Source organism: Rattus norvegicus, chromosome 1, assembly GCF_021556685.1.
Source record: "Rattus norvegicus strain SHRSP/BbbUtx chromosome 1, alternate assembly SHRSP_T2T, whole genome shotgun sequence".
NCBI lineage: Eukaryota > Metazoa > Chordata > Mammalia > Rodentia > Muridae > Rattus > Rattus norvegicus.
Genome location: NC_141534.1, coordinates 59,063,067 through 59,087,930, shown reverse-complemented (window position 1 = coordinate 59,087,930; position 24,864 = coordinate 59,063,067). Strand labels below are relative to the sequence as shown.

Sequence of the window (24,864 nt, the reverse complement as noted above, 5' to 3'; positions counted from 1 at the left end):
ATAAAACTCCACCTAAGGTTCAAATTTAGTTCTTTGGAACGTCATAAAATTTGCCAAAGAAGTGTTCAGGAACACAAAAAGTATAAGTACTGCAGTGCTGGTTCATCATTTACCCTGATTGGAATGGGATACTAAGGCCAAAGTTGGTAATTTTGACCTTCCCATTGATGTACAACACAATATTCTTTGGCTTTAGGTGCCTGTGAAATATTGTGTGCCCATAGCAGTAGCTCATCACAGCTATTATTTAAACAATATTTTGCTGGCCTTGCCTTGCTCTAGATAGCCATACTTTTGGGTGTATTTGTAAAGCTGTTGCTCTTCAACCAGCTCCATGAAGAGATGTATTGTTTTGGTCTAAATTACTTGAAGAATCGAGATGATGTTGGGGTGATCAGCCATCATCATCACTTCCATGGTCACTGCTGGCTGGCATTATTTCTTCTCTAATACAAGGACTTTGTTGGACACTGTCACAGGAACACCAGTGTGGTAGAAACTCTGTTGTCAAATCAACTCCACATTCTCAGGGCCTCCAAATTGCAGGGCCTCTCCTGGCACAGGACATACACTTTCCCTGTACTTCTACTCTCACAGAGTCTCAACTTTTCAGGACCTGAACTATTGTAGGACCTTCACTTTTGCAGAAAATTGATTCTCTCAGCAACTAGTATGTTGCAGGACCTCAGCTCGCAGAGAAATTCCACTGCCGCAGGACCTGCAATGTCAATGTAAATCTAGAGTCTCAAGACCTCCACTGTTGCAGGAGCTCCAGTGTTGTAGGATGTCCAATTTTGCAGGGTCATCACTGTCAAAGGACCTCCTCTGTCACAGCCTAGACCTTCAGACTTAACTGTAAAACTAGTGGCATTCAAGTAGCACCATGACAAGGTATTATCTTGTCTCAGACTCAATTACTTGCGTAGTGAAATGGAGTTAGAGTGGTCAAAAATCATCATCGTTACAAGCACTTTGATGTGCACTGTAGCAGGACATCCACTGTTCCAGTGTGGCTTCTGTCCCAGTACCTCCACTATCACTGGACCTCCAGTGTCATAGGACCTTCTCACTAACAGCGGCTGCATTGTCAGGGCCCTCAATTTTCAGGACATCTACTGTCACAGTATGTGTACTGTTGCTGGACTTTCATTGTCACTGCACATAAACTGTCACAAGGTCATCCAGTGTCACAGAGCAGTGTCTCAGCACCTCTATTCTCCCAGGACCCCACAGTCACAGGACCTCCAATAACTCAGGAAATCCAAGTTCCATTACCTCAACTGGCACAGCGTGTCCACCCACTGATGTTGGACTTTCACTGTGGTAGCACCTCAACTATCACATGAAGCCCACTATTGAACGACCTCCACTTTTCAGGACATCTATTTCCTCTGAGACTAGAATTGGCAGGACCTCCTCTGTCACAGTACGTCTACTGTCGAAGCACTTCCACTATCACAGGACCTCTAGTGCTGCAAGGCTTTCACTATTATAGCATTTCTATTGTCGCCACACCTCTACTGGCTCTCCTACACCTGTACTGTCCCATCACCTCCTAGGTCAAAGATCCTGACTCGTGCATCAATTGAAGTTTTTCAAGACCTCCACTGTAGCAGCATATCCACTGTACCAGCTGCTACTCCACTGTCACAGGACCTGAAATGTCTTAGGAACTCCACTGTTACAGGACCTCAACTGATGAAGCACCTCAACTGTCACAGTACCTCCACTCTTGCAGTACCTCCAAAAACTCAGCCACTCTACTGTCACAAGTCTTCCAATTTGAAGGAACTCCATTGTTGCAGCACCTCCACAGTTGTCGAAGCACCATTTATATGGCACTTCCCCTGTCCTGGGACCTCCATAGCTTCTACTCTATATTCTGAGGACCTCAACTGTTGAAGCACATCCACTGTCCCAGGACCTCCATTGACAATGGACCTCATTGTGTCAGGAACACCACTTTTGCTTGGTCTGTCCCTAAAGCCTCTGGGCTGGCACTAGCTGAGGACAGACTTTCTCCCTACTGAGGCATACCAGGAGAGTAGATTGGCTTCTGTGTTCTTATTGCCATTGTTCTTCTCAGTGAGGCTGATTATTTGGTGTATTCAGGCGACACTGGAGGCATGGATGCATGTTTCTCCAGTGTGGGTGTCATCTGGAGTGGCCTGAAGAGAGAAGGGCAGCACCAGGGGCTCTTATGCCTAATCATGGACCAGTTTATGGCCGCAGGGAAACAGAAAGCCATTGGAGGATGATGAGACCGGTGTGCTTAGGGTGGGGTAGCTTCCACTCCTCTTGAGCCCAAAGGGAATGAATCATTATCATCAAGTGTAGGGAATAACTGAACTCAATGTGTGAGCCTCTGTTGTTCAGCCTTGCACCTGGAGAACTTGCCAGGACAGTAAGCAACATGATCCCATGGGTGGATTATACATTGTAATATCTTAGGCTCTGGACTCAATATGTTCCATGTCGTCCACAATTACAGGGTCTTGTGTGATGGAGCTCAGTCCTCATAGGGATTTGAGAAAGCCTTCCGGTCTTCCTTTAACCAGCGGTACATCATCACATCAGTGACTGTCATCCTATATTTCATGTTGAGTATCATTAAGAGGCTAAGCAGGTTATCCATCTCTTCTAACACCCAACAGGTGGCAGAATACAATTGCCACAACAAGTCTTTTCAAATCTAGTATGAATACAGAGTAAAGATCTTAACTTTTTAAGTACCATGTAAAACTAAGGTCCAAATGTCATTTTGTGGACTATCATAAAGTTTGCTGGGCAAGAGTTCAGGAGTTCCAAAAGACAAAGCACCACAGTGCCAGTTCAGCATTGCCCTGGTTCAACTTGTGTTCTAAGGCGAAAGAAAGTCTATGATTTTAACTTATCCATTTATGTCCAACATAATCTTATATGGTTTGAGTTCCCTGTGTACTATACCGTGCTCATGGCATTAGCTCACAGTTGCTCTAATTTGCCTAAATATTTGCCTGACTTTATCCTCCTCTACCTTACCCCCATTTTCTGGTGTTTTCATAAAACTGTTGTCCTTCAATGAGCTCTTACTTGGGGAAATAAGATGCTGTTCAGGTGGTCGACCATCATCATTGTCTCTGCCTTGGTCATGAGTGGCTGGCACCATTGCTTCTTTAGAAGCAGTTTGATGGTCATGGGGCTGCCAGGGAGGTGATGGTGTGGTATTGGGACCTTGGGGTTGCTCCTGTGTCCCATGTTCCTTAAGTCTTTGTATTGACAGTGGAAGTATACCTCCTCAGAGATTCTGCTCAGGTCTAGGGTGTTGTAACTCCTCCTTACTATGTGTAAGCATTGTAGTTAAAAACTACAAATATTCCCTAGAAATAAATTAATAAGAATAGAATAAAATGATGAAAAAGATGTAGTGAAATTACTATATGTGTTAACTCAAAATGAGCAAAATGTCTTGTGGATTGCTCTTTGTATTTTTGCTTTCCCAACAGGGTGGACCTGTAGTGCAATAGATCACATATTCAGATGATGTCAGGTGAAATAGTAATTAGCCAAATAAAGGTTACTACCTCTGATTGGACAATGGAAGGAAAAGGTAGAGCAGAATGCATTGGAAAAGGGAGAGAAAGAAAAATAGAGATGGAGGATGTGGGCAATAAGTAGATGGAGGAGGAAGAGGTTGAAAATGGAGCAGACCCCTGTGGCCTGGAGGAGCCACAAGTAGCTAGAGATTTCATAAATGGGCAATAGAGTAGTGTAGAGGTGTATTTGTCCAATCTAATCGCACACTTTGTCGTTATATTATTGAGTTTTCTGTTCCTTACATTGGCGTTTTTGGTTTGGAGATTTACCCATGTAAATCTGGTTAGTATAAACCTCTGGTATTTTCATTTCAATTGAAGAAGGCAAGTCCTGTGAGAAGAACTTTACCCAGCCTTCTGCAGGCCAGCCAGAGGGTGTGGGTGGGATGAGAAATGCAACAGCACTCCAGGCACTTCAGTTAAAATTTGCTTGGTTAAAGTAGCAAACTAACAGCAGGAACCAAGACAAGATGGCTGCATAGAACTAGCCATGTAGGGTGAACCTAACCACTGATACCAGAGCATAGAATGAATTAGCATGGGTTTAATTTAAAACTACATGCAATAGATGACGTCGAGTGTGGTAGTCAACAATCCACTAGGGAGTTAGGATTCTTGTCCTAGGGATGAGAGAGTTAGATTCCTGAATGAGCAGAGATGAGTCAAGGGACTCCAACACATGGGAATCTTAAACACAAGGATAGACAGACCCAAATCAGGCTCTGAGTTCTCCTCCTGTAAAAAGAATCAGTATAATGAATGGCTCCAGGCAGAGAGGGAAAGTAAAGGGTGCCTGCTTTTAATAAAGTTTGGTTTAGTTGTTGCTAATTTGGTTTAATTGGATAGAAGAGGACACAATTTTGGCCTCAGTCACCTGGGGAATTCCTCCTGAGGTTCAGAGCTAACTCAGGGAAAATGGGCCCAGATTATCTGGGAGCTCCTGCTGTGCAGGGAGAAGCTGAGCTAACAGAAAAACTACAACCTGCAAAGCAGACAACAGAGATTGGATGAGGATAAAATCCTCTAGGAAAGTCTCAGTGTCTCACAGGATGCTCCTGTTCTCTCAAAAGTGGGTTCAATATCCTGGCATGGCAGATTAGAAAAGGCCGGAAAGAAAGGTTTCTACTGTGCTTGTTTGGTTTAGTTACTTTGTTGAGAAGTTAATTTTCAAAATGTGTGTGATTTTGAATTTTCTGGTTATTTTACTATTTTTCTGGGAAAGATGTCAAGCTAAAAATCTTTCTGGTTACTGGCTAAAGGACATGCTCGTTTGGGAGAAAGACCTTATGTTTCTGCTTATAGGAAAAGTAATTAGGCCCTGGACTCCTTCCAGAGTTCTCTGGATCAGAAAGGGCAGAGGGAGCCACCCTGTAGAACTAGAAAATTCTAGAGAACCAAACAAGAAAGGTAAAGATTCCTTATGCCATCCTTCACAAGGCATGAGCAAAGACTTATGATTGGTTATTATTAAATTTGGCTCATAAAAAGACTATCTTTTCACATGCTCAAACAAAGAGCAATTTCGTCTTGAGTAGTCAAGGTATTTTATGTTAAACTGGTTCACAATCGGCTTAGCAATCGAGCCTTAGGATGCAGAGTAACAAGTGCATAGAAGTAGCCATGGAGGCTGCGTGAAACTCTGATGCCTGTGTTTAGCCAGACTTAGTGCTGGGTTATTTTAAAATTGCATGTAGCATAATGTGCTTGATATGAACTAAAATCAAAGTTAGAAAAATAGAATATATATCATGGAAAGATATCAGGGAAAAGGCTAAAAACAAAAATCCCAAGTAAAATCCAAACAAATAACCAACTTTTTATTCTGTTCAGCAGAGTCATGAAGCTCTCTAGAAGGAGACAAGAGAGGATGCAGCTGTTGGGCTATCTCAGGCAAACTCTGCACCAGAGCACCTGTTCAAAGAGATTAGGGCATCATTACTGTATCATGGATGTTTACTGGGAGAATTGAATGAATTAACAGCTGAGTTGTGGAATTCTATAGATCTATAAAATAATCCGCAGTGGATAATACAAAGTTATGAAATATCTTCCAGCTTCTTAATCAGAACTATAAATTTTCAATGTAGCCCATGGATGCTGAGGGTAACTGTGATTTCAAGGTAATTTCCAATCATCTATGTTAAGTGTTTTGACTCAAGGAAAGTGTCATTGCCATAGATGAAATCAGTTAAAGGCATATTTATTTCTGCTTTGCCAAGTAACTGGACAAAAGTCAGTTCAAAAAGTTGCCATTATTGAGTGTACTTTTTTCCTCTCAGTTACTTCATGTATTTTCTCACTTATTTAAATTTCCATACATCTATACAGTAAAATATGGTCTTATCAACCCTAACTTCTCTCCTCCAAATTCTAAAAGATTCCTCTCAGAATCCCCCTTTTGACTCTATAGCCCTGATTAGTCTGGGACTGGCTGTGTAAATCAGATTAGTCTAGAACTCACAGAGGTCCACCTGAATCAGATCCTGGGTTGAAAGTCAGCACCACTAAACCACCCCTCTGTGTGTGTGTGTGTGTGTGTGTGTGTGTGTGTGTGTGTGTGTGTGTGTGTACAGAAATACACATAAACACATTTTTTTGTATCTCATTAAGCCCTGTTAGACCTGGTCAGGCTTGCATACTGTGTATACAGCTGTTCACTGGGAGTCGTACCAATGGCCTTCCCCCAAGGAAGAATGAATTTCTATCAGCTGCTGTTAACTGCAGCTCCTCATTTGATGCAAGGGCTTATAATTTCTTCTCCCACCCATGCATGATGTGCAGACAAATGCCACATCTGTCACTTTACTCGGTTAACATATACTAATAAAATGTTGTGGTGTTTTCAAATTTATATGTATATATATATATATATATATATATATATATATATACATGTATATATATTGTGCATGTATAATGACACATCTTATATACTCGTAGTGGCTATTCCTGGTTGTGAACTTGACTATAAGTGGAATGAACTACAACCCAGAATTGTAAAGCTCACCTTTGATCCTGATGTTGAGGCTGGGAGATACAAGTTTCTGAACTGCATCTTGGCATGGAGATCATGAGGCAAAGTGGCTAGGAATCTCAGGAGCTTAAGGCAAGGAGGTCTCTGAGTTCAAGGTCACCTGGGACAAAGCAAGTCCCAGATCCAGCTGTGGTTGTATGCACCTTTAACCTGGGACACACCTTCTGCTGGGGATTTACATGAGGACATTGGAAGAAGGAAGAGTCTCTCTTTTTCACCTGCCTGTCTGCCTGCCTTGTGGGAATGAGCCACTGATAGATCCTTGGCCTCCCATTCATATTTGCTGCTGATCATGGTTGGGGAGTTGGACTACAGACTGCAAGTCATCAACCAATTGTCTCTCTGTACAGAGATTACCCATAAGTTCTGTGACTCTAAGGAACCCTATATAAGACAATTCTATTTTATAATATATAATTTCTATTTATATATTAATGTACAATGTAATTTATTATTTTATTCATAATTTTATTACATACATCCATATATTTATATGTAAATAAAACACAGGTTGTATGACTATGAAACAATAACACACTGCATACTTGATGACTGCTGCCTTGTCCCTACTCCCTACTGCAGGGGAGAAAATGGACCAGTCTCACCAATGAAAAAGGTAAACTAAAATGTTAACTACTGGGTGGAAATACAGATGGTATGCATATAAAATAACATCTTCTTGATTCCTTCTTTAGAAATTTTTCTTCATTTCTTGAAGTCACTTTTTATGATACATTATTATATGATATACTATCTCACAATTATTAAGGTAAGTTATTTTTGTTGTTAGTACAAAAGTATACACATAATGTTTGCTAATTCCAGTAATGTCCGGGTAAGGCTTCATGCACATGACTGCATTGTATAATATTTCCCTATGTGATGCAAAAATTCTTTTGTTGTTATATTATGATCTCTAAGCAGAATATTGATGATCCTGAAATTATATACAATACCTAAGATTTTTCTCAAACATTTCATTAGCTTTCCATAGAATGCTATTGTAAGTGCATTTGACTGTTCAGTTCCAGGGTATGAATTCCAGTAGAGTACTTTCTGGATAATATTTCCTTACAAAATGCTGTTAACTGCTTCCTCCAAGAAGTTAATTTCTTGTTTTAAAATGTATAAATTATGTTTAAATGGAAGATAGAGAAGGCAGATGCTGGGTTATTTAGTTCCAAGCTGGTTTTCTGTCCTGATGTAGGTAAGGGCTGGTAACTTGTTATGTTTCTCATTCCTTTAGATTTGGAGCTGTTTTAGACTTTATAAATAATCATTTTGAGTATTCCAAGTCCATAGGCATTTTCTGACCCAAATGTCCGTTTTACAGGAGTATTTTTCTTAGAAGTTTGGAACCATAAAATAGAAATTTTCCTAACTAGTCAAGATTCCAGGGTATATGTGGTTAGGATTTTGCTCATATCCTGCTGTGTGATTTCATTGTGCTGTTCTGACCTTGTTTTTGCATAGGGTGCTGGCCGGTATAAACTGGAAATGTATGTTCAGTCGTTGTCCAAGGCAGTGTTGCAGATGTGGCCAGTATTTGTTTTAAAGGAATCAGTGAAGGGCATTCTGCACTCAAGCTTTGTGAAAAAGTGTGCAGATGGTCATGGCTGTGGATGCTGTGTGGTGTGAAGAACACTGCAGTTCATTGAATATGGTGTGAGGAATGCTGCTGTGCACTGACTGTGTTGTGTGAGGAATGCTGCTGTGCACTGACTGTGTGGTGTGAGGAATGCTGCTGTGCACTGACTGTGTGGTGTGAGGAATACTGCTGAGCACTGACTGTGTGGTGTGAGGAATGCTGCTGTGCACTGACTGTGTGGTGTGAGGAATGCTGCTGTGCACTGACTGTGTGGTGTGAGGAATGCGGCTGTGCACTGACTGTGTGGTGTTAAGAATGATGCTGTGTACTGACTGTGTGGTGTGAGGGATGCTGCTGTACACTGACTGTGTGGTGTGAGGAATGCTGCTGTGCATTGATGCTGCCTTTTTTCCCCACTGTTTTTTTTTTATTAACTTGAGTATTTCTTATTTACATTTCAAGTGTTATTCCCTTTCCCGGTTTCCGGGCAAACATCCCCCTCCCTCCTCCCCTTCTTTACTGGTGTTCCCCTCCCCATCCTCCCCCCATTGCCACCCTCCCCCCAACAATCTAGTTCACTGGTGGTTCAGTCGTAGCAGGACCCAGGGCTTCCCCTTCCATTGGTGCTCTTACTAGGATATTCATTGCTACCTATGAGGTCAGAGTCCAGGGTCAGTCCATGTATAGTATTTAGGTAGTTGCTTAGTCCCTGGAAGCTCTAGTTGCTTGGCATTGTTGTTCATATGGGGTCTCGAGCCACTTCAAGCTCTTCCAATTCTTTCTCTGATTCCTTCAACGGGGGTCCTATTCTCAGTTCAGTGGTTTGCTGCTGGCATTCGCCTCTGTGTTTGCTGTATTCTGGCTGTGTCTCTCAGGAGCGATCTACATCCGGCTGTCAGCCTGCACTTATTTGCTTCATCCATCTTGTCTAACTGGATGGCTGTATATGTATGGGCCACATGTGGGGCAGGCTCTGAATGGGTGTTCCTTCTGTGTCTGTTTTAATCTTTGTCTCTCTATTCCCTGTCAAGTGTACTCTTGTTCCCCTTTTAAAGAAGGAGTGAAGCATTCACATTTTGATCATCTGTCTTGAGTTTCATTTGTTCTAGGCATCTAGGGTAATTCAAGCATTTGGGCTAATAGCCACTTCTCAGTGAGTGCATACCATGTGTGTTTTTCTGTGATTGGGTTACCTCACTCAGGATGATATTTTCCAGTTACACCCGTTTGCCTACGAATTTCATAAAGTCATTGTTTTTGATAGCTGAGTGATATTCCATTGTGTAGATGTACCACGTTTTCTGTATCCATTCCTCTGTTGAAGGGCATCTGGGTTCTTTCCAGCTTCTGGCTATTATAAATAAAGGCTGCGATGAACATAGTGGAGCACGTGTCTTTTTTATATGTTGGGGCATTTTTGGGGTATATGCCCAAGAGAGGTATAGCTGGATCCTCAGGCAGTTCAATGTCCAATTTTCTCAGAACCTCCAGACTGATTTCCAGAATGATTGTGCCAGTGTGCAATCCCACCAACAATGGAGGAGTGTTCCTCTTTCTCCACATCCTCGCCAGCATCTGCTGTCACCTGAGTTTTTGATCTTAGCCATTCTCACTGGTGTGAGGTGAAATCTCAGGGTTGTTTTGATTTGCCTTTCCCTTATGACTAAAATGTTGAACATTTCTTTAGGTGTTTCTCAGCCATTCGGCATTCCTCAACTGTGAATTCTTTGTTTAGCTCTGAACCCCATTTTTAATAGGGTTATTTGTCTCCCTGCGGTCTAATTTCTTGAGTTCTTTGTATATTTTGGATATAAGGCCACTATCTGTTGTAGGATTGGTAAAGATCTTTTCCCAATCTGTTGGTTGCCGTTTTGTCCTAACCACAGTGTCCTTTGCCTTACAGAAGCTTTGCAGTTTTATGAGATCCCATTTGTCGATTCTTGATCTTAGAGCATAAGCCATTGGTGTTTTGTTCAGGAAATTTTTTCCAGTGCCCATGTGTTCCAGATGCTTCCCTAGTTTTTCTTCTATTAGTTTGAGTGTATCTGGTTTGATATGGAGGTCCTTGATCCACTTGGACTTAAGCTTTGTACAGGGTGATAAGCATGGATCGATCTGCATTCTTCTACATGTTGACCTCCAGTTGAACCAGCAGCATTTGCTGGAAATGCTATCTTTTTTCCATTTGATGGTTTTGGCTCCCTTGTCAAAAATCAAGTGCCCATAGGTGTGTGGGTTCATTTCTGGGTCTTCAAATCTGTTCCATTGGTGTATCTGTCTGTCTCTGTACCAATACCATGCAGTTTTTATCACTATTGCTCTGTAATACTGCTTGAGTTCAGGGATAGTGATTCCCCCTGAAGTCCTTTTATTGTTGATGATAGTTTTAGCTATACTGGGTTTTTTGTTATTCCAGATGAATTTGAAAATTGTTCTGTCTAACTCTTTGAAGAATTGTATTGGTGTTTTGATGGGGATTGCATTGAATCTGTAGATTGCTTTTGGTAAAATGGCAATTTTTACTATATTAATCCTGCCAATCCATGAGCATGGGAGATCTTTCCATCTTCTGTGGTCTTCTTCAATTTCTTTCTTCAGAGTCTTGAAGTTCTTATTGTACAGATCTTTTACTTGCTTGGTTAAAGTCACACCGAGGTACTTTGGTATTTGGGTCTATTATGAAGGGTGGTGTTTCACTAATTTCTTTCTCGGCTTGTTTCTCTTTTGTGTAGAGGAACGCTATTGATTTATTTGAGTTAATTTTTTACCCAGCCACTTTGCTGAAGTTGTTTATCAGCTTTAGTAGTTCTCTGGTGGAACTTTTGGGATCACTTAAATATACTATCATATCATCTGCAAATAGTGATATTTTGACTTCTTCTTTTCCGACCTGTATCCCCTTGACCTCCTTTTGTTGTCTGATTGCTCTGGCTAGAACTTCAAGAACTATATTGAATAAATAGGGAGAGAGTGGGCAGCCTTGTCTAGTCCCTGATTTTAGTGGCATTGCTTCAAGTTTCTCTCCATTTAGTTTAATGTTAGCAACTGGTTTGCTGTATATGGCTTTTACTATGTTTAGGTATGGGCCTTGAATTCCTATTCTTTCCAGGACTTTTATCATGAAGGGGTGTTGAATTTTGTCAAATGCTTTCTCAGCATCTAATGAAATGATCATGTGGTTTTGTTCTTTCAGTTTGTTTATATAATGGATCACGTTGATGGTTTTCCATATATTAAACCATCCCTGCATGCCTGGGATGAAGCCTACTTTATCATGGTGGATGATTGTTTTGATGTGCTCTTGGATTCGGTTTGCCAGAATTTTATTGAGTATTTTTGCGTCGTATTCATAAGGGAAATTGGTCTGAAGTTCTCTTTCTTTGTTGGGACTTTGTGTGGATTAGGTATAAGAGTAATTGTGGCTTCATAGAAGGAATTCGGTAGTGATCCATCTGTTTCAATTTTGTGGAATAGTTTGGATAATATTGGTATGAGGTCTTCTATGAAGGTCTGATAGAATTCTGCACTAAACCCGTCTGGACCTGGGCTCTTTTTGGTTGGGAGACCTTTAATGACTGCTTCTATTTCCTTAGGCGTTATGGGGTAGTTTAACTGGTTTATCTGTTCCTGATTTAACTTCGGTACCTGGTATCTGTCTAGGAAATTGTCCATTTCCTGCAGATTTTCAAGTTTTGTTGAATATAGGCTTTTATAATAACATCTGATGATTTTTAGAATTTCCTCTGAATCTGTAGTTATGTCTCCCTTTTCATTTCTGATTTTGTTAATTTGGACACACTCTCTGTGTCCTCTCGTTAGTCTGGCTAAGGGTTTATCTATCTTGCTGATTTTCTCAAAGAACCAACTTTTGGTTCTGTTGATTCTTTCTATGGTCCTTTTTGTTTCTATTTGGTTGATTTCAGCTCTGAGCTTGATTATTTCCTGCCTTCTACTCCTCCTGGGTATATTTGCTTCTTTTTGTTCTAGAGCTTTTAGGTGTGCTGTCAAGCTGCTGACATATGCTCTTTCCTGTTTCTTTCTGCAGGCACTCAGCGCTATGAGTTTTCCTCTATAGCACAGCTTTCATTGTGTCCCATACGTTTGGGTATGTTGTACCTTCATTTTCATTAAATTCTAAAAAGTCTTTAATTTCTTTCTTTATTTCTTCCTTGACCAGGTTATCATTGAGTAGAGCATTGTGAAATTTCCACGTATATGTGGGCATTCTTCCCTTATTGTTATTGAAGACCAGTTTTAGGCCGTGGTGGTCCGATAGCACGCATGGGATTATTTCTATCTTTCTGTACCTGTTGAGGTCCGTTTTTTGACCAATTATATGGTCAGTTTTGGAGGAAGTGCCATGAGGAGCTGAGAAGAAGGTATATCCTTTTGCTTTAGGATAGAATGTTCTATAAATATCTGTTAAGTCCATTTGGCTCATGACTTCTCTTAGTCTGTCTACGTCTTTGTTTAATTTCTGTTTCCATGATCTGTCCATTGATGAGAGTGAGGGTGTTGAAATCTCCTATTATTGTGTGAGGTGCAATGTGTGTTTTGAGCTTTAGTAAGGTTTCTTTTACGTATGTAGGTGCCCTTGTATTTGAGGCCCAGATATTTAGGATTGAGAGTTCATCTTGGTGGATTTTTCCTTTGATGAATATGAAGTGTCCTTCCTTATCTTTTTTGATGACTTTTAGTTGAAAATTGATTGTATGTGATATTAGAATGGCTACGCCAGCTTGCTTCTTCCGACCATTTGCTTGGAAAGTTGTTTTCCAGCCTTTCACTCTGAGGTAGTGTCTGTCTTTGTCTCTGAGGTGTGTTTCCTGTAGGCAGCGGAATGCAGGGTCCACGTTGCGTATCCAGTTTGTTAATCTATGCCTTTTTATTGGGGAGTTGAGGCCACTGATGTTGAGAGATATTAATGAACAGTGATTATTGCTTCCTGTTATATTTATATTTGGATATGAGGTTATGTTTTTGTGCTTTTCTTCTCTTTGTTTTGTTGCCAAGACGATTAGTTTCTTGCTTCTTCTAGGGTATAGCTTGCCTCCTTATGTTGGGCTTTACCATTTATTATCCTTTGTAGTGCTGGATTTGTAGAAAGATATTGTGTAAATTTGTTTTTGTCCTGGGATATCTTGGTTTCTCCATCTATGTTAAGTGGGATTTTTGCAGAATACAGTAACCTGGGCTGACATTTGTGTTCTCTTAGTGTCTGTATGACATCAGTCCAGGATCTTCTGGCTTTCATAGTTTCTGGTGAAAAGTCTGGTGTGATTCTGATAGGTCTGCCTTTATATGTTACTTGACCTTTTTCCCTTACTGCTTTTAATATTCTTTCTTTATTTTGTGCGTTTGGTGTTTTGACTATTATGTGATGGGAGGTGTTTCTTTTCTGTCCAATCCATTTGGAGTTCTGTAGGCTTCTTGTATGCCTATGGGTATCTCTTTGTTTAGGTTAGGGAAGTTTTCTTCTATGATTTTGTTGAAGATATTTACTGGTCCTTTGTGCTGGGAGTCTTCACTCTCTTCTATACCTATTTTCCTTAGGTTTGATCTTCTCATTGAGTCCTGGACCAATGTTTTGGACCAGTAGATTTTTCCGCTTTACATTATCTTTGACAGTTGAGTCAATGATTTCTATGGAATCTTCTGCTCCTGAGATTCTCTCTTCCATCTCTTGTATTCTGTTGGTGAAGCTCATATCTACAGCTCCTTGTCTCTTCTTTTGGTTTTCTATATCCAGGGTTGTTTCCATGTGTTGTTTCTTGATTGCTTCTATTTCCATTTTTAATTCCTTCAACTGATTGATTGTGTTTTCCTGGAATTCTTTCAGGGATTTTTGTGACTCCTCTCTATGGGCTTCTACTTGTTTATTTATGTTTTCCTGGAATTCTTTCAGGAATTTTTGCGATTCCTCTCTGTAGGCTTCTACTTGTTTATTAATGTTTTCCTGTGTTTCTCTAAGGGAGTTCTTCACGTCTTTCTTGAAGTCCTCCAGCAACATGATCAAAAATGATTTTGAAACTAGATCTTGCTTTTCTGGTGTGTTTCGATATCCCATGTTTGTTTTGATGGGAGAATTGGGCTCTGATGGTGCCATGTATTCTGGGTTTCTGTTGCTTGGGTTCCTGCGCTTGCCTCTCGCCATCAGTTTATCTCTAGTGTTACTTTGTTCTGCTATTTCTGACAGTGGCTAGACTGTCCTATAAGCCTGTGTGTCAGGATTGCTGTAGACCTGTTTTCCTGTTTTCTTTCAGCCAGTTATGGGGACAGAGTGTTCTGCGTTCGGGCGTGTAGTTTTTCCTATCTATAGGTCTTCAGCTATTCCTGTGGGCCTGTGTCTGGAGTTCACCAGGCAGGTCACTTGCAGCAGAAAAGTTGGTCTTACCTGTGGTCCTGGGGCTCAAGTTGCTCTTGGGGTGTTGCTTATGAGCTCTCTGCGGCGGCAGCAACCAGGAAGATCTGTGCTGCCCTTTCCGGGAGCTTCCGTGCACCAGGGTTCCAGATGGAGTTTGGTGTTTTCCTCTGGCGTCAGAGATATGTGCAGAGTGCAGTCTCTTCTGGTTTCCCAGGCATGTCTGCCTCTCTGAAGGTTTAGCACTCCCTCCCACGGGATTTGGGTGCAGAGAACTGTTTATCCCGTCTGTCCCTTCAGGTTCTGGTGGTGTCTCAGACGCAGCGGTCCTGCTGCACCTGGGCCCTCTTCTGCGGGAACCCAGAGGCCTTAAACAGTTTCCTATTGGGCCAGGGATGTGGGCAGGGGTGAGCAGTGTTGGTGGTCTCTTCTGCTCTGCAGCCTCAGGAGTGCCCACCTGACCAGGCAGTGAGGTCTCTCTCCCACGGGGTTTGGGAGCAGAGAGCTGCTGCGGGCCGGGATCCGCGGGTTTGGGACTCCCGGTAAACCCCGGAAGTGCCCAGTCCTAGAGGAATTTTTGCCTCTGTGTGTCCTGAGTTCACCAGGCAGGTCTCTTGCAGCAGAAAAGTTGGTCTTACCTGTGGTCCCGAGGCTCAAGTTTGCTCGTGGGGTGCTGCCTATGAGCTCTCCGCAGCGGCAGCAACCAGTGACGCTGCCTTTTTTCTTTTCTCCCTACACCTGCACCCTTCTGGTGGCTCAGGTTGGACAACTAGGTGCCCATGACCAACTCCGCATTGTGGATGAATTTAGTCTGGTTGGACTTTCTCAGGAAAGGTATGACTAATTGGTCACTTAAACGCGTCAACTAATTGGTTAGTTTTAGTGTACTGAAGTGATAGTTTGCATTTAATTTTGAAATTTGAATTCAAAAAGAAGTGATGTAAAAGCTCTTTGTGTTTACTCACCTTCACTATAACCCTAGTTCTTAGAGCACATGAATCTCATTTTGGGTTCACTCATAAGAATGTATATTAGTATAGAACATTTCATTAAATAATTATATAAATATGTACACATATACTTAGAGCTTGTAAAATCTTTAAATATCTTAATGTTAATGTTATAGAATAGAATATATTTACCTGTTTTATAATTAATTATCATAAGTGATGTGGACAGGACATAATCTTCTGAAATTCTGGTTCATTTCCCCAAACAGCAACCAGGCTGAGGAACCTAAGCACAATTATTCTGAACATAGACTCCTCTATGACAGTGAGCGCTGTTTCTTTATATTTTCTTCCTAGGGCAGCAGAACTCATGACTACAACCAGTTCCATGGTTACACTGGAAGTTGCAAATCAAGGCATCCTCTCTCACTGCCTGTCCACCTTTCTTACCCAGCCATTGTCCTCCATGGTGCAGAGAGGTAAGAGCTAGTGACTCAAGCCAGGTTAGCCAACATATAGTAATCCTGTATTGAGATAGGGCTCCTCCTAAAAGTTATCAAAATCTGGGGATGGAAAGATGGTTCAGTATTTTACAACACCAGTGTTAGCTCACAACTGCCTAAACCTCTAATTTCAGGGGATTTGAAACCTTCTTCTAAGTTCTTTGGACACCAGTCAAGCATTCATGTGCACACATGCTGGGCAAACACTCATACACATAAATTATTTTTATAAAGTGAGACCCTAAAAGTCCCATGTAGTAGCTCCTACCACAGCTCTTGCTCAGCTTTTCAAGGAAGAAGTTAGTTGAGACTGAGTGCATGATGCTGAGAAATACTTCTGGATCATGATACAGATCAGATCTGATGGTACGGTTTACTAGATATATTCACAGTCTGTTAGGTGCAGTATTGTGAATCCTCTTCTGACCCTGACTCAGCTTTTATTTTTACTTTTTATTTTTTCAGTTTTATTTTTATTATGCTACTCAAGTAAATTAATACTAAATTAATGAATCTGGGAAAATGAGAATTAGTTTAAATGAGTAAATAATAAAATGTGAAATGTTTTTTATTGAAAGCATAGTGTAAAAATTATAGTTTTTAGCAGGGCATTTAAAATACATGCTTTTTAGAAAACCATTTATTTATTTCCTTTACAATCCTGTCTTCCCAGTAACCCACCATACAAATCTTCCCTCCATCACACTTTTCCTGAAATGGCAAAGCTTGTTTCGGGGTGTCAACCCCCATGAATGCTTTTTAAAAGATTGTAAAACAGATACCTGAGGAAAAAGTACGCCTTTTATGCAGTTTTAAGCATCTGATTGTTTACTTCTTTACATTTCACAAGAACAGACCCCTCTACCTAGACCTGAAGCTAAATTTCAGGAGTGACAATGCCACAAACAGCATGCATCAGTGTATAGAAAAAATCTTTTTATTCCTTTGTAGACACAGGAACAGCTGGCTACTTGGCCAGTGAGGCATAAAGCAGTGTCAGGTCTGGTTATATAACCATTCCCCAGTTTTTGTTACCTCCTCTGTGAGGAAGAAACATGCATGAAATTTTGCTACCATCTCTGGTGAGTCCCTGAAGTAGTATAGCTTCCTCTTTTCTTTTCTCAGCCTCTTACCCCTTCCAAGGAAGAGCTTCAGGAAGTTTTACCTACTTGAGCTCCATTGAGTAGAGGCTGGCAAGGGTCTCTAGTGTGACAGTGATATGTGGATCCAGAGGTCCTCAGTGGAATCTAGCACATGCAGCCAGGAGCACCTGAACTCTTCCTCCAAGTCAGTTGCCCCTGCTTCCACTCTGACCAAGAGTGGTCCTGGCCATTGGGAAACCCCAGCAGAGGTGCTGCCCACCCCTGTGACTGTCTCCCAGCCCATATGAACAGACCTCCCTCCACCACCTCCTCTACCACAGGTCCACTACACCAGATATTGGTGGCATTTCAGTGGATTTGCCACTCCCCCCTCCTTCTGCAAACAAGGCAGCATCCCAGTCTGCACAGGTGGCTGGGAAAAAAGAGTGAGGAGCAGCAGTGGTGGTCTGAGATATAGAAGGCCTGTCTGGACAAGGAAGCAGAGAGGAAGCACAGGGAGCAGGAGAGGAAAGGGCGACAGATGCACTCTCATTCCCTGAAATTGCTTCCTTCTCATCTTTGACCACACCGACCAAACCAGGAAAACCTTCCACACTGCAGAGGCCCCAAGAAACAGTCATTCTGGTGTTGTAGTCCCTGCAGCAGCCCCCCACAATTGAGCACAGGGATCTGCAGTTCATAACTATCAGAAAAGAGGTGCTGTCCTATGGGGAGTTTGTCTCCAGACCCATAAAAATAAGATGTCAGGAAGAAGCTGGAGAAGCAACAGCAAATGCACCTTGTGGATATGCTAAGCAAGGAGATCCATGAGCTGCAAAACAAGGGGGACGGTAGTGCAGAGGAGACTGACTGCCTGTGGACGCTTATGCTGGAGTGGCAGTTCCAGAAGAGACTTCAGGCCATATTTCTTACGTTTCTCCCAGGTTCATTTCATAAAACTGATCAAGAAGCACAACATTTGATGTTTCCATAGTAAAAATTTATAACAACAATGTTTTTGCCCTTCTGGCCTTAGACAGTTCTACAGTGGTGTCTATGGTTAAGTGCCAGGCAGTGAGAACCCAGGAGTGACATTCAGAGGTACACAGGATGACCAGCAGGTGAGGTGCTCCTGGGGCCCAGTGTCCTGAGTGCAGGTCCTCAGCCTTACAGCTGCCCACTCCAGCTGTGCCTGGGATGGAGCCAGTGCTACCAACCTAGGAAGCAGCTCAGGGAGTGTGCTTAGTATGTGCCCCATTGCTTCAGTGCATGACAAGGTTAATCTGCAGGAGTAGCAAGGATTTTAGCCAGCTCTCGTTCTGTATCTGAGGAAGAACATGTCTTTAAGAACATCAAGATGCTCACCTCTAGCACATATCAGCTTTATATATCAAAGATATCATAATAAAGCTGTTTAAAACATAAAAAGTTATAAGGTAGCTCAAGGGTAGGATTACTGACCCTGAGTATTATATCTAATTACACACACACACACACACACACACACACACACACACACACACAGAAAGAGCTACAAAAGTTGGAAAAATAAACGAATCTTAAAAATATATAAATAAATGTATAATTATTAAAATCTATATGAGAGTCAATGTTTATCACACAGCATTGAGGAAGGGGCTTAGAGAAATGAATTATCCCCCTCCAACCTCAAAAAACATACGTACACACACAATCAATGACATGTGTAATTATACCAGGAAATACCCGTATTTTATAGAATGCCATAATCGAAAGTAAGAACCATCTTTTTGGTTAAGGGTTGCCAATACATTCTTTTTCCAAGGTGTGTGCAGCTGTGCCAGTCTTGTTCACTATGGGATGGAGGAAGTCTCTGACCTGTGAGCCTAGAGGTGAGCAGGGGATCTTTGCTCCATTCTGAGACTGAGAAAGGCAGGATGCCCACTCAAGGGTCCATAGCAGGGAAGGTTTTCAAGCTATGACAGTGCTGGAAAAGCCTATACAAGGCACACAGTTAGCAGTGATGTGTTTGCAGGGAGTCCAAGGAACCAGCTTTGTACTGATGCAGGTGGGCAAGCATTTATCATCCACCTCCCACTCTGACAGCAATGAAGAGTATTGCTTAAGTTTTATTTCATAGATTTGATCCCTGACCAAAATACCAAAAACTGCACCCTTAATGATGTAGCAAATAGAATAGTGGATGCTAGGCCAGGAACCTTTGACTCTTCTAATACCATTGTGTATTTCCGAGCAAGGAAGGAGAGGTATCAATGGACAGCAGTCTGTTTCCCCACGAGTACTCTACCACTGAGTTAGTAGCCTTAGCCCTCCTCACCTCTAGAAAAAGGGTGTCACTAAGTTGTCCAAGCTGATCTTAAACTCATGATGTAGACCAGGCTAGCCTTGAAGTTCTGATCCCCCTCCCTGCTGTGTGTCTTGAGTGTCTGGTATTACAGGCCCGTTTCTCTATGGATTAGTAGCCCATGGAAGAGTCCATGATCCCGTGACCCTCTAGTTCTCACCCTGTGGAGCTATTGGCCGAAGGGGGAGATGGAGTCCATCTGAAGGGATGGGTCAACAAGACAATTCTGTAGAGTGGGGAACTCATCATTCATATTGGGTCCCTGCTGGGAAGAGGAGAAATCAAGAGGAGGGAGGAGATTGGTGTTGGGGAATCCTCCTCTTCCTCATCTTTCTCCTCCTCCTCCTCCTTCTGCTGCTAATGCTGCTGGTGCTATTGCTGTTTCTCCTGTTGGTGCTGTAGCTTCTGCTGGTGTCTTTTCCTTGGCAATGTGTCTGAAATCACCTCCTGTTTATACTCAGGATATGACAGAATTTCAAGATGGCACTGTGAGAGAAAAAAAGTCAATTTATTCTAAGCAAAAATCTTATGCGGTAGAATACTTAGATTACCATTTGGAGCTTTGATTGCCTTATTATTTTATCAAATCTTCTCTTCTACTTCTCAGTTAAGATTTTTGAAAGAAATCATTTAGAAATGTTACATATATATATATATATATATATATGTGTGTGTAACAATATATATCAATTGCTAGGTCTTAGGAATGAAAAAATCAGTACGCAAAACAATATGCATGCATGCAGGATTCTGACCATCAACAATAACCAACAAACTAGGTTGTTGATACTTATTCAGTGACAAACCTTGTTATTAATTTTAAGGCTTAATGGAGTGGGATGTTACATTTGAAAACATAAGACTCTGTTCTGCAGCACTTGTGATTGATGACCACATGTGCTAGAACCAGTAGCCCATGGATGAGTCCATGAGCCCATGAATCTCTAGTCCTCACCCTGTGGGAGCTATTGGCCTAAGGGGGAGCTGGAGTCCATCTGAAGGGATGGGTCAACAAGAAAACTCTGTAGAGTGGGGAATTGATATTGAGTCCCTGCTGGGAAGAGGAGAAATCAAGAAGAGGGAGAAGGCTTGGTGTTGGGGAAACCTCATAAAAGAACTTAGAGAAGATACAAGGTAAGAATTGTGGGGAAAATGGAAACCAGAGACAAGAGGAAGGACCAGCATAGAGCAAACTAGAAAGGACAAAGCACGAAGGTACCTGGGCTGTGCCTGCTGCTTGTTATCTGGACTCTCCCTGTGGCTCATTTCTAGGGTGAGATTCTGTTCTGCCCCAGGCGAGGTTTCTTTCTCCTTGGCAAGCAGCAACAAAGCTTTATCAGGGCATTTGCTATATTCCTGGTCCACCCCTTAAAACCTCTGTGCCGGACCCTGCTGGAGATGGGCTTATCCTCTAATGGGGCTCTGTGGGAGAGTAGATTATCTTCTTTGATTTCCTTGTTGCTACTCTTATCACTGAAGATGCTTGTTGTTTGAATGTATGGGACACTCATGGCACATTTGTGATAGTGGACCTGTGTAGGTGTCATCGGTAGTGGCCTGAGATGACCATCCACAGTGGACCTTCTTCCTCCTTTTGGATGAACCTTCTGGCCATAATGAGATATGTGACCTTGGGAGAATGACACCTGCAAGTTGTCAAGGACTGGCAGGCTTCCACTCCCCTTTCTTTGTAATCTAAAAGCAGCAGCAGGATCAAGGCTAGGAAATGGGGCTGCAATGGGACTCACTTGTTGTGCCTGGGCTGTGCAGCCATACCCCGGGAGAGCCTGCTGTTGTAGGAAGCAATAAGTTGCCATTTCCTCATTATATTTTCTTTTTATTAGGGAGTATTTTATTACAGAGGCTTGAAATCCCATGCATTTCATCGCACCCAAAATTTCAGGGTCTGGCCTGAGGGGAAGCAGTTCTTCACAACGAACTGTGAACCCCTTTCGTGTTCTTTGAACCAGGCGTGTTTCATCACCTCGCTGGCTGTTGGTCTATACATTGGATTTACTGTTAGTAATTGACTAAGGAGGTTCTCCAGTTCTTCTGAAACACCACAGGGGGCAGGATACACCCCTGCAACAACTTGTTTTTGTAATTCGTGGATGATCACAGAATCAAATGGGAGCTTTCCCACTACCATATAATACAAGGCCACTCCTATTGTCCACATATCATTCTTCATCCCGTCATACAGAAGTCCAAGGAAGCGTTCCGGGGAACCAAAAGAATATGCACTGCAGTGCTGGTTTAGCATTTGTCCAGGTTGTGTTTCGGTGCTAAGCCCAAAGTTGATGACTTTGACCTTTTTGTTTTTATCAATCATTATATTGTCCACTTTCAGGTCTCGGGGAACAATCCCCTTTCCATGGCAGTAGCTCACTGCTGGTAATATCTGTTCAAATATTTGCCGGGCCTCATCCTCCTCTATGTGCCCTGACTCTCTGATGTACTGGTAGAGTTGTTGGCCTTCCACCAGCTCCTTTATGAGGTATATTCTAGTTTTGTTTTCAATGACTTGTAAGAGAGAAACAATGTTGGGGTGGTTGATCTTTCTCATTATGTTTTCTTCTGTGATGGCTGGCCGGAACCACTGCTTGTTCTTTCGGAGAACTTTGACCGCCACTGGGGTTCCTGTGAGCTGGTGGTGGGCCAGGAGGACCTTGGCATAGCTTCCTTTTCCAATAGTCTTCAGTACTTTATATTGGGAATGAAAGGTTCCCTCCTGAGAGATACTGGGATCGGGACTAGAAGGTGGTAACTCCTCCTCAGTCTCTGTAGGCATTTTATCAGTACTAATGCTACCTAAAAATAACAAACAAATGGAATCAAATAATGAAAAAGATGGAGCAATTCAGGAACAAAATTACACATGTGGAACCTAAAAGAAACAAATGAAACAAAAAGAAAAAATAATAATAAAGAAAAGACTAGACTAGAAAAATAGAGTAAAATTATGAACAGGGGGAAATATGAAGAATCATAAGTAAAAGCCACCCAAATGACCATACCCAAAAGAGAAAGCCAAGAGCACACAAATACTAAATGCAATGATGAAAATAAAAATCGTCATACTACAATAGGATTGGGCGGCCAAAGCTGATCAATACTGTGAATGGATTGTTTGAAGAAAAAGGTCAGATAAAAGAAATGAGAGGAGAAAGACTGAGTATAAGACAAAACAAACAAATGTAAAAAGCCAACACTTAAGGGAAAAATCCATTGAATTTCAGGACCTAGTGATCCACAAAACTCCACAACTCTCCAGAGCAAAATACTGAAGATTAAAATTAACCAACCACAAGGAATAAGGCAGTTAAATATCAGTGAACAGTAAACCGTAAACAAAGGCCGAAGAGTCAAAGTGTCACAAAGGGCAAATTTGTATCAAGTCTAAGCCAATGATTGCTTGTACTCAATAAATAGAGAAACAGGAATAATGTAAAAGGATGAAACCGCAGGACATTGAAAATGGAGATAGAGTGAATCATCCGACTTCAGATCCGTAAATAATCAAAGCAATAATATAGCATGTGAGAACATAAAAACCACCACCAAAATGAATCCAGCAATCCATAATAAATAAATAAATAAATAATTAAATAAATAAATAAATAAATAAAACAAAACCACAATAAGGAAATAGCCAGGGGTCTTGAGAATATATGGCCTAATTCTATCTCTTAAACACATAGAAAAAAAATCAATCCATAAATAAGCAGCCAGCAGTCTATGTAGGCCTTTAATCTGATATTATGGGGTTGGCATATCAAATTCGTGGGAGCCACTGGAGAGCCAAGACAGGTACTTGGGCAGCTGAAGGCCAGTGAGAGAGCCTGTCTTGAAAATGAGGTTGAGGACTTGCCTCAGGAACAGGAACGGGGTGACTTCTAGCCTCTACACTCTTTTGCACTGAGGTGCGTGCACACACAAACACACACACACACACACACACACACACACACACACACACACACACACAGACAAACACCCAGATTCATACAAAACACACTCACGTAGGAACAGGCACACACATACTTACACACAAGTAAACCTGGAAAAATGCACATCACAGATACACACACACACACACACACACACACACACAGGGACACACACACACACAAAAGAAGTGGTACACACATACAAACATACACACAAACAAACCTGTAAACTCACACACTCCTACATATACTGACAAACACACAAGCGAAAGTGTACACACACTCACACACAGGCAAATCTGTCAGCACACACTCTCTTACACACACTGATACATACACATATACACAGTACAGTAAAATCCAATACAACCACACACAGCTCACAAGATACAAACAAGTCGCAGAGGGCTCCACTCCACACCTCCTCTCAAAGAACTCAAAGAAATCCAGGCCTGGCAACAGCTTAACATCTGTTGGCTGGGACGCCTCACAGTCGCTCCTCATTAGGTCACAATAGGACCTGTCATGACATGGTTGGGAAGGGCTTCAAGGCTCTGGCTTCTGTGGGCTATGGAGAGATTTAACGCTTTTAGAAATCAAAGGCTGTAAGATGTTTACCTCTCCTCAGTTCTCTGTTTTAATGTTTTCTATGCCTCCTGCTTCAAAGTCGTCTGTCTACACTCAGGGTGTCACTTTTTCATTGAATTCTCAATGATTAGCCTCAAACTGATGGTACACTGTTAAAAAAAATAAAAAAAAAACAAAGCTGTCTTTCTAAACTGACCCATCAAGATGACACTGATTTCATAAATCCTCAGAAAGGTTCTAGGTTATCATCAAACACCTGAGACAAAGCTGCAGGGATAGGCAGAGCACTTGCCTCCCAAGGGTAAGGAATTGAGTTTCAATCCCCAAAACCCCCATCAATGTTGGATGCATCAGCAAAGCCCATAAGCTCAACATCTGTGGAGTGGGGCGGGGTTGGGGCTTGAAGACAGGTGGTCTGACATGCAGGCGTGAGGACCTGTCAGAGGATGGCCTCTGACAGGACATGGGGTAGTGGTATGCATGGACACCTAGGCACATAAGGGGGTATGCATACACAGGCAGACACTTCCTATCACACAGAGGTTGGCATGATGTATAGAAAACCAAGTCCATCCTGAGTGTAGGGCTCACTTTAAATGTTAAGGTCCAGTGATGGAACAGGCATGTATGAGGACAAGGAGCTCTGTGCAACCTGGGGCCAGAAGGAACAGAGTGGCTATGCTGACACAGATGAAATGAATTCTCAATCACAGTCTGTGACAGCCAGGTCACAGGACCCAGTCTGCTGTGTTATTTGTGAGCAGCCAGTGCAGCCAGAAGCTAACTATTGAACACTGACTGGCCCAAGCCCAGAAAGGGTCTCTGTTTCTCAGAGTGCTGGGGGCAGTGCAGTGTGTAGCGCTTTCCTTCTGAAGACTCTTCTGGGGTT

General features: G+C 42.0%; 1 pseudogene across 2 annotated transcripts; it reads right to left on the bottom strand.

Annotated features, from left to right (window-relative positions):
* Nucleotides 1–18,802: 18,802 nt before the first annotated feature.
* On the bottom strand, nucleotides 18,803–23,811 carry LOC148007028 (sperm motility kinase Y pseudogene; annotated as a pseudogene). Of its 2 annotated transcripts, XR_015646111.1 has the most exons (3): nucleotides 23,305–23,811; nucleotides 20,657–22,248; nucleotides 19,667–19,923 (listed from the first exon to the last, which is right to left on the bottom strand). The product of XR_015646111.1 is annotated as a sperm motility kinase Y pseudogene, transcript variant X1 (transcript). The 2 variants fall into 2 exon arrangements; XR_015646112.1 differs by lacking the exon at nucleotides 23,305–23,811 and having other exon boundaries at nucleotides 18,803–19,923; nucleotides 20,657–22,936.
* Between the last annotated feature and the right edge of the window lie 1,053 nt (nucleotides 23,812–24,864).